This window comes from Mandrillus leucophaeus, unplaced genomic scaffold (assembly GCF_000951045.1).
Source record: "Mandrillus leucophaeus isolate KB7577 unplaced genomic scaffold, Mleu.le_1.0 Scaffold111, whole genome shotgun sequence".
Taxonomy (NCBI): domain Eukaryota; kingdom Metazoa; phylum Chordata; class Mammalia; order Primates; family Cercopithecidae; genus Mandrillus; species Mandrillus leucophaeus.
The window spans coordinates 1-15,383 of NW_012099321.1; positions in this window are offsets into that span (position 1 = coordinate 1).

Sequence of the window (15,383 nt, forward strand, 5' to 3'; positions counted from 1 at the left end):
GAGATGAACCCAGTACCTCAGTTGAAAATGCAGAAATCACCGGTCTTCTGTGTCGCTCGCGCTGGGAGTTGGAGACTGGAGCTGTTCCTATTTGGCCATCTTGCTCCGCCGCCAAGGTAACCCATGTTTTCTTTATACAGCCCACTGTTGGTATGTATCTAGGTTGATGCCTTGTCTTTACTATTGTGAATAGTGTTGCAATAAACATGGATATGCATGTGTCTTTTTTGTAGAACAACTTATTTTCCTCTGGGTATATTCCCAGTAATGGGATTGCTGGGTCAAATGATAGTCCTGTTTTAAGTTCTTTGAGAAATATTTATGCTGCTTTTCACAATGGCTGAAATAATTTATATTAACACCAGCAGTGTCTAAGTGTTTCTTTTTCTTAGCAAATTGCCAACATCAGCTATTTTTTGACTTTTGAGTAATAGCCATTCTAACTGGTGGTATCTCATTGTGGTTTTAATTTGCATTTCTCTAATGATTACTGATGTCGAGCATTTTTTCATGTATTTGTTGAACACATATGTGTCTTCTTTTGAGAAGTGTCTGTTCACATCCCTTGCCTATTTTTAAATGGGGTTGTTTGTTTTTTTCTTGCTAAATTGTTTACCCTCCTTACAGATTCTGGATGTTAGGCCTTTGCCAGATGCATAGTTTGAAAATATTTTCTCCCATTCTGTAGGTTGCCTGTTTGCTCTGTTGATAGTTTCTTTTGCTGTATAGAAGCTCTTTAGTTTAATATAGTCCCACTTGTCAACTTTTGTTTTTGTTACACATGCTTTTGGGGACTTGGTTACAAATTTTTTACAGAGGCCAATGTCCAGAATACTATTTCCTAGATTTTCTTCTAGGGATTTTATAAGTTTTAGGTCTTACCTTTAAGTCTTTAATCCATCTTGAGTTAATTTTTGTATATGGTGAAAGGAAGGGTCCCAATTTCAATCTTCTGTATATGTCTAGCCAGTTATTCCAGCACTATTTATTGAATAAGGAGTCCTTTCCCATTGCTTGTTTTTGTGAACTTTGATTGTAGATATGTGGCTCTATTTATGGGTTCTCTAACCTATTCTGTTGGTCTAAGTGTCTGTTTTTGTACAATTACCATGCTCCTTTGGTTACTGTAGCCTTGTAGTTTAGTTCAAATTCAGGTAGTGTGATGCTTCTGGCTTTATTCGTTTTGCTTATGATTGCTTTGGCTATTGGGGCTGCTTTTCTGTTGTTCCACATACATTTTAGAATAGTTTTTTCCCCCTAATTCTGTGAAAAATGAGGCTGGTAGTTTGATAGGAATAGTGTTGAATCTGTAAATTACTTTGGGCAGTATAGCCATTTTAACAATATTGATTCCTCCTATCCATGAGCATGGAATGTTTTTCCAATTGTTTGTATAGTCTCTAATTTCTGTCAGTATTTTGAAACTCTTGTTGTAGAGATATTTCACCTCCTTAGTTAGCTGTATTCCTAGGTATTTTATTCTTTTTGTGGCTATTGTAAATAGGATTGTGTTTTTAATTTGGCTCTCAGCTTGGACATTATTGTTGTATACAAATGTTACTTCTTTTTGTACATTGATTTTGTATCTTGAACCTTTACTGAAGTCATTTATCAGTTCTAGGAGCGATTTGATGAAGGCTATAGGGTTTGGTAGGTATAGAATCACATCATGTGCGAGGAGAGATAGTTTGACTTCCTCATATTCCTATTTGGATGCCTTTTATTTCTTTCTCTTGCCTGGTTGCTCTGGCTAGAACTTCCAGTACTATGTTGAATAGGAGTGGAGAAAGTAGAAATCCTTATCTTGTTCCCATTTGCAAGGAGTGTATTTTCTGCTTTTGCCCATTCACAATGTTGTTGAGTCTGAGTTTGCCACAGATGACATTTATTATTTTGACATATGTCCCTTTTATGTGATGCCTAATTTTTTGAGTGTTTGTAATATGAAGTAGTGTTGGATTTTAACAAAAGTCTTTTCTGTGTATATTGAGATGATCATGTGGTTTTTGTTTTTAATTCTGTTTATGTGGTGAATCACACTTACTGATTTTGGTATGTTGAACCAACTTTGCATCCCAGGAATAAAGCCTACTGGATCATGGTGAATTAACTTTTTGATATGCTTCTGGATTTTTGTTTGCTAGTATTTTGGTGAGGATTTTTGAATCCATGTTTATCAAGAATATTGGCCTGATGTTGTCTTTTTTCATCACATTTTTGCCAGACTTTGGTATCAAAATGATGCCGATATTGTAGCGTGAGTTAGGGAGGAGTCCCTGCTCCTCAACATTTTGGACCAATTTCAGTAGGATTGGTACTAGTTCTTATCTATATGTCTGGTAGAATTTGGCTGTGATTTCAACTGGTCCAGGACTTTTTCTTTTTTTGATGGTAGGTATTTTGCTATTTAATTTTGAAACTCATTTTTAGTCTGTTCAGGATTTCAGTTTCTTTCTGGTTCAATTTTGGGAAGTTTTCTGTTTCCACGAATTTATCCATTTATTCTAGGTTTTCTAGTTTGTGTGCATAGAGGTGTTCTTAAAAGTCTCTGAAGGTTTTTTGTATTTATGTGGGGTCAGTTGTAGTATCACATTTGTCATTTGTGATGGTGCTTATTTGGATCTTCTTTTTTTCTTTATTAATAACATAGCTAGCAGTTTACCAAACTTCTTGTTTCAAATAACTTTTAGTTTCGTTAAGCTTTTGTATGGATTTTCACCTCTCAATTGCATGCAATTCAGCTCTGATTTTAGTTGTTGGTTTTATCGTGCTAGTTTCAGGGTTAGTTTGCCATTGCTCTTCTAGTTCCTCCAGGTGTAATGTTAGGTTGTTAATCTGAGATGTTTCCAACTTTTTAATGTAGGCATTTAGTGCTATAAACTTTCCTCATAACACCATTTTAGCTGTGTTTCAAAGATTCTGATATATTGTATCTCTATTTTCATTAGTTTCAATTTATTTTTATTTCTGCCTTGATTTTGTCCTTCATTTGAAAATCATTCAGAAGCAGGTTGTTTAATTCTCATGTAAGTGTATGGTTTTGAGAGGTCCTCTTGTTATTGATTTACATTTTTATTGTGCTGACGTCCGAGAGTATAGTTGGCAGGATTTTGATTTTTTGTTAATTTGTTGAGACTTACTTTATGGCCAAGCATGTGATCTATCTCAGAATATGTGCTATATGCCCATGAGAAGAATATATATTCTGTTGTTGGGTGGCATATTTTGTGGATGTCTATTAGGTCAAATTGGTTAAGTGTCAAGTTTAAGTCCAGAATTTCTTTGTTAGTTTTCTGCCTCAGTGACCTGCCAAACTCTGTCAGTGGAGTGTTGAAATCTCCCACTATTATTGTGTGGATAAGTCTTTTCATACTTGTTTTGTGAACCTCAGTACTCCAAAGTTGGGTGTATATGTATTTAGGAGAGTTAAGTCTTCTTATTAAATTAAAACCTTTATCGTTATATAGTGCCTTTCTTTGTCATTTTTAATCATTGTTGGCTTAAATTATGTTTTACTTGATATAATAAAAAAAAAAAACCCTGCTCTTTTTTTGTTTTCTGTTTGCCTGGCAGATCTTTCTCCATCTTCTTACTTTGAGCCTGTGGTGGTTGTTACATATGAGATGACTCTCTTGAAGATAACAGACAGACAGTTGGGTTTTCCTTCTATATCCAATTTGCCATTCTATGCCTTTTAAGTGGAGTAATAAGCCCATTTACATTCAAGGTCAATATTGATATGTTAAAGTTTGATCCTGTCATTGCATTGTTAGCTAGATATTTTATAGACTTGATTGTATAGTTGCCTCATAGTGTCAATGGGTTTTGTATTTAAGTATGTTTTTGTGCTGACAGGCACTGTTCTTTTATTTCCATGTTTAGCACTCTCTTAAGGACCCCTTGTAGGGGAGGTCTAGTTGTTATGAATTCCCTTAGTATTTGCTTGTCTGAAAATTATTTTCTTTCTCTTTTGTTTATGAAGCTTAGTTTGGCAAGATATGAAATTCTTGGTTGGAATTTCTTTTCTTTAATGATGCTGAAAATAGGTCCTTAATCTCTTCATTGTATAGAACTACCTGAGACTGGGTCATTTATGAAGAAAAGAGGTTTACTTGACTCACAGTTCCACAAGATGTACAGGAAGCATGGTTGGGAAGGCCTCAGGAAACATACAATTTTGGCGAAAAGGTAAGAGGCAAGCAAGCACCTTCTAAAACACATTTTGGGGTGCTGCTGTAATAAAAACCTAAAAGTATGGTATTGACTTTGTCACTGTGTAATAGGTAGGGTTTTGAGGTACATGCTGCAAATACAAACTTTAGGGACAATTCTGTTTAGAGTTCAGAACTCAGAAAGAAAATAGGAGAGCTGAAGAGAACATTCATACGTTCTTAGAGAATACATTAATAATCAGGAACAAAATGATGGTAGAAATAAAGATTTTAAGGGCTATTCTTCTGACCTCTCATACAGAAATGAGAAACATGCCATTGGAAACTGTAGGAAGCCAATCCTTGTTATAGAGTAGCAAAGGACTGTGCTAAACTGTGATTTAGTGTTTTGTAGAAGAACTTGAATAGATATATCTCCAAAGAAGGAATACAAATGGCCAAAAATCACATAAAAAGGTGATCAACTGTCATTGACAAATGCAAAACAAAATCACAATGAGATACTACTTCACATCCATTAGGATGGCTAGAATAAAAATAAAAATGAAAACAACAAACACCGTCAGTGACGGTGTGGAGAAATTGAACCCATATACATTTCTACTGGGAACGTAAAATGTTTCAAATTAATGTGGAAAATATTTAGGTAGTTTCTAAAATGGTAAGCCTAGAATTATTATGTGACCCAGCAATTCTAATCCTAAGTATAGCCTCCGAGGAACTGAAAACAGATACTCAAACATCCGCTTGTACACAAATATTCATAGCAGCACTATTCACAGTAGATAAAAGGTAGTAACCAAATGTCCATCAACACACAAATGGATAAGCAAAATGTGGTCTGTAAATACACACAATTGGAATATTAATCAGCCATAAAAGAAATGAAGTACTCATACATGCAATAGTGTAGATGAATCTCAAAAACATATGCTAAGTGAAAGCAGCCAGACACTAAACATCACATATTGTATGAGTCCATATATGTGAAATATCCAGGTTAGTTAAATCTGTAAAAACATAAAGCAGATTGGTGGTTGCCAGGGGTGGAGGAGAGTGGAGAATGAGGAGTGACTGCTTAATGAGTACAGGATTTTCTTTCAGTGTGATAAAAATTTGGAACTAGATAGATGTGGTTGCAGGACATTGGGAATATACAAAATGTCACTGAATTATATACTATAGCCTGGTTAATTTTATGTGACATAAACATCACCTCAGAAAAAAAAGAGTATATGTGTAAATTTCTCCAATTCTAGGTGTATTTTAGCAAGTAAACTTGTTAGAGTACCCAGTCAACAGTACACTGGAATTGTAAGTGGTAATTTGTTTTTGTTTTTGTTTTTTTAACTGTGGAATCTCTCAGTATGCTTTAATGTAAAATGTGCCTTGGAAAATTCCAAGTAAGAGATAGAACATGCAGAATTTTGGCGGGGGAGAAGGTATTAGGTATATGATTTTAAAGAGGTAGTAGTGGCAGCAGCAGTAGTAGTAGCAGTGTCAGCACCAGCAATAGTGAGGGTGATGGCAGCAGTAGCAGTAGCAGTAATAGAAATAGCTGAAATTGTTGTAGTAATGGCTAACATTGAGTGTTTATTTCATATTTCATTCTAGGCACTTTATAGCTGTTAACTCTCATAATACTCATACTAATGCTGTGAGGTAATATCTATTTATATTATTATTATTTATATATTATAATTTATATTATTATCTCAATTTTCAGATAAGGAAACTAAGTTCCAGCTATTAACCTATGTAGATATGGGTTTGGTCTAGCACGTGGATCTGTCCGCTGACAAATACTCATAAGTCAAAGTTCCCTTAGGGTGAATGTTCCCAGCTAGTCAGAAGCTCTGGGCAGGCACAAGCATTGATAAAAAGGTGGTCTGAGAGAAAAGCAGATAAGAAACCCCCAGAGCATTTCTATTCCAATTCTTTTGGAGAATTATGAGTGCAGGTAGTAGATTTCTGATTCCTGCATTCTCTTGTGAGCACTTACTTCCCTCCTGTTGAGGAAGTTTTTGTTCCAGTGCTCTTTGTTGTTCCTCATTGCCCCAGTTCAATCCAACTGACTCTTCCTACCCCTTAATTGTAGATATATATATATATATATATATATATATATACACACACACACACACACACACATATAACCTATATATAGGTTATATATCTATAACCTCCAGTGTGTCTATGATCTATACATGAGCGTTGAGTTCATACTGCTTTGGGGGATAATGTATGTTTCCCTGTTTCTGTAAGGACGCATGCCACAGTGCTAATTCAGTATGGGCATTGGTGCCAGGAAGGGAGGTCGACTTGGGATTGAAGAATTTTCCTCCTGTGCCTACCCGGAACCCGCTCCTCAGCCTCCTCTCCATGGACTCCCATCACCCTCAGCTCCATCCATCACAGCTGCAGCTCAGCCTGGTGATGTATTACACTAACATATCATTAGTGCAACGGCAGAGCAAGGAGCTTTGATGATGTATTGGGGCCATACATCATCAGAATGAGTCACTCTGATGATGTATAACTCAAAAGATGGTACTATCCAGGGAAATGTGGACATACCATAAATCAGGGACAATGTTAAAGAAGAAAACCCAGGACAGCCTCGGAAGGAAAATAAAGGTTCAGGGGTCTCCCGCAGTAGGGATTGAGAGGCAAAACTAGTACATTCTTAACGGCTCAGATTGAAGCTTTCTGTTAGCTGCAGCATTCTTAATGACGAAACCAGATCACCAGCATCCCGGATGACACTTGGATTTCCTTTCCATCTGGAATGTAGTTTGGCTTCTGCCTTCCTGCAAAGCCCCTGTTTTGACAGAGATGCGGAGTCCATCAGATCAAAAGGAAATACTCCAGGTCTGTGCTCCATCCAGGTATTCTTGGATTGCCATCCATTGCAGGGATTGTGGAAGGCTTTTTAGTCCATGATGGTTTAAACTTGCCTTCGCTCTGAAGTGTTCAGCTCTCAGACATTTATTACCGAAGTTCCTTAGACTAATGCAAGAGTGTGAATTTGACATTAGGTTGAAAATATAAAGCTATAAAGTCAGAGGAGCTCTTACTGGGCTGTAGGAGTTATAAACTTTTAGAACACAGTTGAAGATTTCTATTTGTCAGTGAGATAGATCTGGACAAAACTTTCTTTGCTTTTCTCTCTTCAAATTAGCTACAAAAAGGACAGAAGACACTATAACATTAAATTTAAGGCACAGAAAACAACCCCAACTAGATGTTCATGGGGCCAATTTACCTGATTGGCCTAGAAATATTGGCACTTGGTTCTGGTGTATGCTGAAACCTACAACGTCCTGTCCCCTATCTTTACATTTGACTCTATCCACAGGGAGACACATTATGAAAATTGTCAGCCTCCCTACAATCACCTCAATTTGGGGGGTGTGTGGCGTTTTCATAGTTAAGAGCATAAAACTCTTTGTAACTTTTAAAGGTGATAAAGAAAGTCTTAAAGAAAGGGAGTTGAGAGCCACAGGCAGAATGGGGAGGTAAGACCACACACAGGCACATGGGGAAAGAAATTAACGTTTGTGTTTAATGCTTTATTTAATGCTGAACTGTCAGCTTGAGATCTGAGGCCATAATATACCGGTTCTGTCCCTCCACCCATCCAAAATAAAATAAAAATCAAAGCCTAGGTGCTTTGGGACTGGAGAATATCAGAACTCAGCCCTTGGCATATGGGATCCATTACAGGCAAGAAGTCTTCCTCCAGGGGTTCCTTCCTCTGGTTCCCACCCACACTCCAGCAGCAAGCAAAGGCCCTTCCAGCCAACCCTGGTCATGTTGCTGTGACTCATTGCCTTTGTTTATTACAAGCTTCATAGTGGACTCTGTCCTGAAGGGCAGCACAACTGGAGAGCTCTCCTAGAGGGTGCAGGAGAAGGGTTTTGGCCACCAAAACACAATGTCCCCACTCCCCTCCCTGTGGAAAGGATGGGGGCAGTGGGGGGCCCTTCACCACCTGAAGAGCAGTTAAGAGAACAGAATGCTTTCTTTTTTTATTGTTCTCAAATAGCTGTGCCTTCAAAGGCCTTTAAAAGTTGAAACAAAACAGATCTTGCCTCTGTTCTTTATTTATTCTTTGGTGGGGGGAAGGGGAGGAGAATTAAGTTGCTGATAAAGCCAGTACATTTCTTGGGAGTTGTTTATAAAGGAGTTGGCACCGAAAGGGGTCCCATAATGTCTAGGGATATTCTGTCTGTTGAAAGGGGGTGGCAGTTGCCTGCATCTGTCTGCAAGGACTCCCTCTGTCTGCACAGTGAAGGGTCATGAGGTGCAGGCATTGGGCATCCATGATGCCTGGCCTGATGGGAAAGCCAGGGGAATAGCTATTACCAATACCAAGCGATGAATTGAGGGAACAGTTGAGATCTACATGACAACACAACTCCATGATCAACTTTAGCAGAAGAAGTAACATAGGAAATTTGCCAGAACTATAGTTTGAGCTACTAGGCCAGTCAGCTTCATTCAAGAGTGGTCTGGGTCAAGCTATGTGGCAGTACAATCATTGAGCAACCCTGCAGATTTGGCCCACTGGTCCTGGAGTCCCCATCAGAGCTGTGTGTCCACTCGTCAAACCTGCTAGATACTGTGAATGTCAACAGTAAGAGGCATGGCAGAAGCAGTAGCAACAAGTCCCACAATTATCACACACTATATCAGCACTGTGTTAACTACTTGGCTTACATTATATCTCATTCAACTTTTATAATACCTTGAAGAGGTTTGCATTAGTCTGTTCTCACATTGCTTTAGAAATACCCGAGACTAGGTAATTTATAAAGAAAAGCTTTAGCTGGCTCACGGTTCCACAGGCTATACAGGAAGCATGGCTGGCGACGGGGCGGGGGGGGGAGCTCAGGAAACTTATAATTATGGCAAAGGTGAAGGGGAAGCAGACACATCTTCATGTGGCCAGAGCAAAAAGAAGAGAGAGAATGAGGGGAGGTGCTACACACTTTTAAACCACCATATCTCACAGGTAGTCACTCACAATCATGAAAGCAGCACTGAGGGGGATATCCACCTCCATGATCCAGTCGCCTCTTACCAGGCCCCACCACCAACTTTGGGGATTATGATTTGACATAAGGTTTGGGCTGGGACACAGACCCAAGCCGTATCATCACTTTTAGATGAGAAAGCCAAGGCTAGTGTCACCGCATATCTGTTCTGTGTTGTGGCTAATAAGTGCCAGAGGAAGATTTCAATCCAATTTCCTTTGACTCCCAAGATTTCAACTGCCAGCATTGTGTGGCCTGCAGTGCAGGTCAGACCTGCAGTGCTGCCCAACCAGGCCTTGAACCTCTCCATTGCCTCAGCCCCTTCTCAAGCTGCCTGCCTTAGGGGATAGCTCAGACTTCCATTCTAGAAACCATGTCCAACTTCTTTAAAACTTGAAACAAGCATTATTCTATTTCAAATTTCCCACTATTTTGTGCATGGATTAAAGAGCAGAGGAATAGTCTTAAAGGCCAGAGGCCACTTGCTGAAAGGCACAAAGTCAAGGAAGAAAACAGCTAAGTGGGTGGGTATGTAGGGGAGCTGCTCTTATGCTTTAGTTTCTCTCATCAGCTCTGGAGCTGGTCTCAAACCTGTGACCTGGTTTTTTGACAACATGTCCACACCTTCTCTACCTTCAGACAGAGAATGTGCCCAGAGTCCAAAGGGCAGCAGAAACATACAGAGATAAAGCAACTTAACTTTTCCTAAATTACCTGACTCTCTAGAATAAATAATGATAATAATAACAATAAAAACACCCCGATATGTTATTTTGTACCCCCTCCCACTTCAACATAATAATAACGCATAGTTTTACAAGATGGAGGTGCAAGAACTAATAAAATATATGGTTTAATTAACTAAACTTATGCTGTAGTCCACATTAGAAGGCCATGATTTAGCACGTACTCTCATCCTCAGGACAGAATAATGCAAACAGCATAATTAAAAGTTGATGAGAAGTATATTTATTGGGCACACAGCAAGAAGAGACATCCAGATTTATGATACATAAAGTAAACCTTTAGTTTACAATATAATTAATATTTTAAAAACCACAGTGTGCATATAATGCAGCCTAAGAGTCCTCTTCCGTGGAAGGATAATTTCTTTGGTACTGATCTTGGCCCCATTTAATAGTAAATTATGTTCCTGAACATATACAAATGTAACATGATCTATTATGATCTAGAGATGATGCTCATTGAGATGTCTGCAGCTGTGATAGATCGTGGTTGTACATCTCCGAAGACATGGAGGATGGCTGAAGGGCCAATTATTTATCTGTGGCATGAATTCCATGGCTATTAGTCACACACGCAGTGATGCAAAATGAGGGTATGCTACTACATTTTAATCAATCCCTGCTCAAGAAAACTCTTCATTAGCACAGACCTGAGGATATCAGGAATTTACAGTGGAAGAAGTGAGTTTTATAAAAGCAAGGGTGTTGGGTTAGAAGGACAGTCTCAGAGTCCCAGAAAGCACCCAACATCCACATTGGTTTTGAGGACTCCTAGCATTTATGAGCTTGGGCTACAGGTTCAATCTCAAGTAATCCTCTAACAATCCTGTGTGGTAGATACTAATTTTTATCATGCTTATTGCACAGATGAGGAGACTGAGGCTCTGCGAAATGACCATGCCAGTAACGGTAGAGCCAGGATTCCCAGCCAGAAATGTACAAGCCAGGATTCCCAGCCAGAAATGTACAAGCCAGGATTCCCAGCCAGATCCTACAGTCTCATTCTGTTCCACCCAAGGCTTCCATGAAGGACCTTGGAGAGAGGTGAGCTTTATTTCTCTGCAAGCCAGTCCACACTTCTCCTTAGGGTCTGGGAGCTCAGGGGTCCTCCTCTTGCACAGGTTCTATGTTTCTCCTCTCACACACATCCCTACATTGCCTCTCTGGGGGACAAACTGCTATTGCTCATACTGTGCCTTGCACAGTTTTCAGGAGACTCGGCCTGGATCATCATCTCAAGGACATTCCAAATAGGGTCATGTTTGCTGCTATGTAATAGATTCATTTTTCCTTGGGGGGGGAAAAAAAAAAGCCCTAGTATATAGCTAAATAAGTTAATTATCTACCCTCTCTCCCTTCTATTCTTCTTTCCTTCCTTCCTTCCTTCACTTCTATTTTTTAAACCTGGGGATTGGTTTAAAATTCAGACTTGTATTTTCTTTTTAATGAAACAGAGATACTACACACTTGAAAAAAAATAGGATGGCTTTGTATATATTCTTTAGTGTTCATCCTGTCTAAATTCCCCAGGCTGGCTAGTCTACTCACTACATGGGCTATGAGGAATGTGGGCAAAGTGTTTATTAGCATGGAATTTTTCCGCTTATCTGTCTGCTGTGCTTGTTCTATCATCTGGATCACTGCTATGGGAGTCACTGAAGGAATTTAAGAAGAAATACCTGGCTAAATTATTTTACCCAATATACATGTGTCACAGGTCATGGAACAGTTACGAGCATCTTATAGAGAATGGCAAATAATTTGACGGCACTTGGAGGAACTCTTTGGAACCATGAGTGCCTGAACTTTGTACTTGAGTTCCCATTGCTTCTGCCACAACCTAATCTTCACCCAGTATTATAACCACAGGCGGGAGAAGTCCAGTCCAACAAGGGCCACACTTTCCACTCCAGCCATAGTCCAGACTCCAAGTGGAAACCAGCATGACTTCCTTAGCCCCACTGGCTTGAGGAAGGCCCCATTGGCTTGAGGCTTAAGGGAATTCATTGGAACCTGAGTGACAGCCAGTCCCAGAAGGGGGCATTGTATCCTGGTCATGAGCTTTGAAACACTGTCACTGGTGGTCTGGATGGGATATCACCCAGCTTTCAAATTAGGATCTTTACCAGGTTTCAATGAAACTAAGTGAAACATTTATCTAAAATCCTAACATTGGAAAAACTCTCAGGGAGGGGCATGCAAAGGAAAAATACAAAATAAATTAAGTACTAAGTAGATAAAGAAAATTATATGAGTTCTTCTTCATTATCTGGTTCATTACACTGTTTAGTGCTTATTAAAATCACTGTTAAATGATTTAATTTTGTTTGGGGAAAAAAGTGAATGAAAAAAAGAATAAGAGATTAAGGAGATAAGCTGCTGAGGTTTCCATTTTGGAACCGGTTGCAGAGCTAGGCTACAATGAGAAAATTAATTTGTAGGTCTCTCTGGGGGAACAGTCAACACCAGGCACCACAACACAAGCAATTTGCCTTATTTTTTGTTTAATTGGCGTGGCCTTCTCTGGGGAGAGCTCCAGCTAAGCCAAGTAAGAGGATAAATCACCTTTAGTGTGGCCCCTTCTAGGTCACGGATAATTTTTCTGACAGCCATGTCAGATCAGGATTCTAATGTGTCAGCTAACTCCTCTGTATGCCAGCATTGAGAGTGTAATTTCCTTCCTATTAGCGCACATACTCACACAAACACTCTCCCCAGGGTGGTTTAATGAAGGTCCTGAGTACAGTCTTGGGGAAGAAGGGTTCTGAGGAAACCTAGGATGTATTAGGCCAGAAAAGATGGCAGTCTTTGCCTATAGAACTGCATTTATGCCTCCTTCTAGAGAGCTTCTTTCATCCTTTCAGGAACTTCGTATCTTCTAGTTTCCCGGATGCCCCTAGATACATGCCTATGTGTCATCTGGTAGATTTGTAGTGGTGGCAGTCATCCTGAAGTGGTCTTAAGTTTTCATGGCAATTAACATAGACCACACTGCCTTTACCAAGTAAAATATTGGGAACTTAACATGCCTTTAGGACACCATGGTTTAATCATGTAAATAACACTAAATGGGGAGATATTGAGTTTTAAGATAAACTCAGAAAGGTACCAGGAAAGGGGAGAATGTGTGTGCTTTTCAAAACCCAGCATGTAGACCACAGCAGATGGAAGTGATTCTAACTGTAGTTTGCATGTCCTGGGGATGGCGCAAGACACTAGGAGGTCCGAGTTTGGTCTCAGGAAGACTTTCCTCAGACACAAATCTTCTTGGGCTTTTAGATCCAGTCCTGAGATCACCAGATGCCAATCTGCAATCCTGGTTAAGAACCTAAAGATTTCCTTGTCCTCCTGGTCTCAACTGTAATCACTTTTTTGTCCTATGTGACAGTTATACCAAACTATTTGACATTCCCTGGATGTTTCATGCATGAAGGTTTCTGCTCCCTGAGGCAGAAAGAAATCCCCCTTCCCTGTGCATGTGGTTGTTTATCATGGTACTCATCCCAATGACTGAGCTCCTGGAGGTCAGGGACCATTGTCATGTGCATTATTAAATGGATACTATAGATTTGTAGAGTCCAGCACATAGTAGGTCCTTTATGAATGCTGAGTGGATGAACTATAACGTGATAGAATCTTCCCTGCAAGGAAAGTAGAGGAGATAGGAGATTATATGACTACTTCCAAGGCAAGATAGACAGTGCCAAGTCCCTTAAGAGAGGTGCACGTCTTTATGGCGGTTTAGTTGGGGAATGAACTGAGAAGAGTTGGGTTACCTTGAGGGACCCTCTGGGCTCTGAGCCTTCATTATTCTGAGAAGCAGAGATGCACTCAATTGGGGCAAGGAGTGGATTAGAGCAGTGATGAGTGCAGGTTGTAAGCCCTGCATGAAAGCTCAGGGATGAAATCCTGGGGTGTACAGCATCTTCTCTTTGAATTCTAGAAGGCAGGTTTTACCTTTCTGTCCAAGCCTGCCTCTTCAATAATATTAGTCTCCCTACAATATCAAGCCCTTTCCCACCCAGTCCTCAATCTATGCCCAATGGGAAGACCATTAGGAACCTAGCAAATGGACAAAGGGCCTCCCATTCAACAACTATGAGTACAGAGGCTGACAATGATGACTCCAAAGGGAGGAAAAAGCAAGCCCTTTGCTGCCTCTGATGATAGAGGGAAACAGGCCAGGCAAGCTGTGGGCCTGAAAAGTTCTTGACAATGAGGACTCAACATTTTCCCCCAAGAGAGCATCTAATAGTTCACTGATCATCCCTATTAGAAGACGGAAACTTACTATGTTCTCTGCTATAGACACACTGTACAGCCACTCACATCTTTTCTGTTGCCCAGAGATTTTCACCACTGCTCAGCGTGTGCAGCATCATGAATCTGAAAGAAAACAAGCAAGAGGACTGGCACTGATCACCAGAGGCAGGGGAAGGGCTGTGCTGAGGCGCCCGGGCAGGCACAACCTGGGCAAGTGCCAGGGATGAGCCAAGCTAAGTCTTTCCTTTATCCTGATGCTTCCCCTCCCAGGAGCCTTTGGTCTCCATTACGAAATCCTCTGCAAACTGCTGTGAGGGTGAAAAGCAAGCCTTTGCCTTTCATAATGGATTTGGGCATAAATGAGGATTGTTCCTAGGTAACTCACCCTGCCCTACTTTTTCCCACCTGCTTTCTAACAAAGTCAACCAGAGAGCAAATAGAGCTGGGCTTTCAAAGCCCAAGATTTAAAACAGAAAAATCCTCCCTTTCACAGCGCCTGTACTTACAAATATGTATTCTGTATTTATACAGCATATTAAAACCTAAAACCTACAGTAATGCAACATTAAAGTCAAGAAATGCAAAAGTGAAGAGTTTATGACGTTGTTAGCTTGCCCACATTGTGCATTCTGCATAATGAACCTCACCTTGAAATTCAAGCCATATACCATGTGGCTGAGTTCACCCCACCAGGCAAACCTTAAACCTTTTGCATTTTGTGAATTTCATTACCTCAAATTGCAATATTAATAACTGAAATGTGTAGCTGAGAAAATGCTAATTTTCTGCTTTTCCTTTCATTTTATTTTTTCATCTATTTTCCCCTCTAATTAAAAAAGTGGTGAAGGTAAAGAAATAGGGAGAAAGGGAGGGAGGAAAGCCAATGGGGAGGAAGCCCACCACACACAGTCACAATGTCAGACAACTTTATGGAAGGGGAAACTGAGGTCAAGAGGGAGATTCAGTTTGCTCAGGGTTACTCAGCTTAGGAATGGCGTTGCAGTAAGCTTCCCACTGTAAACTCAGGGCTCTTCAGCTTCATTTTCTTACAAATTCTTTTCTGAGGCCCCAAATCCAAATGGGGAAATGGATCCAACAGCAAATAAAGAAAAGGCAAAAGCCAAATTTTCTTTGAGCTTCTCCAACTGCTTTTCTTCCATTTC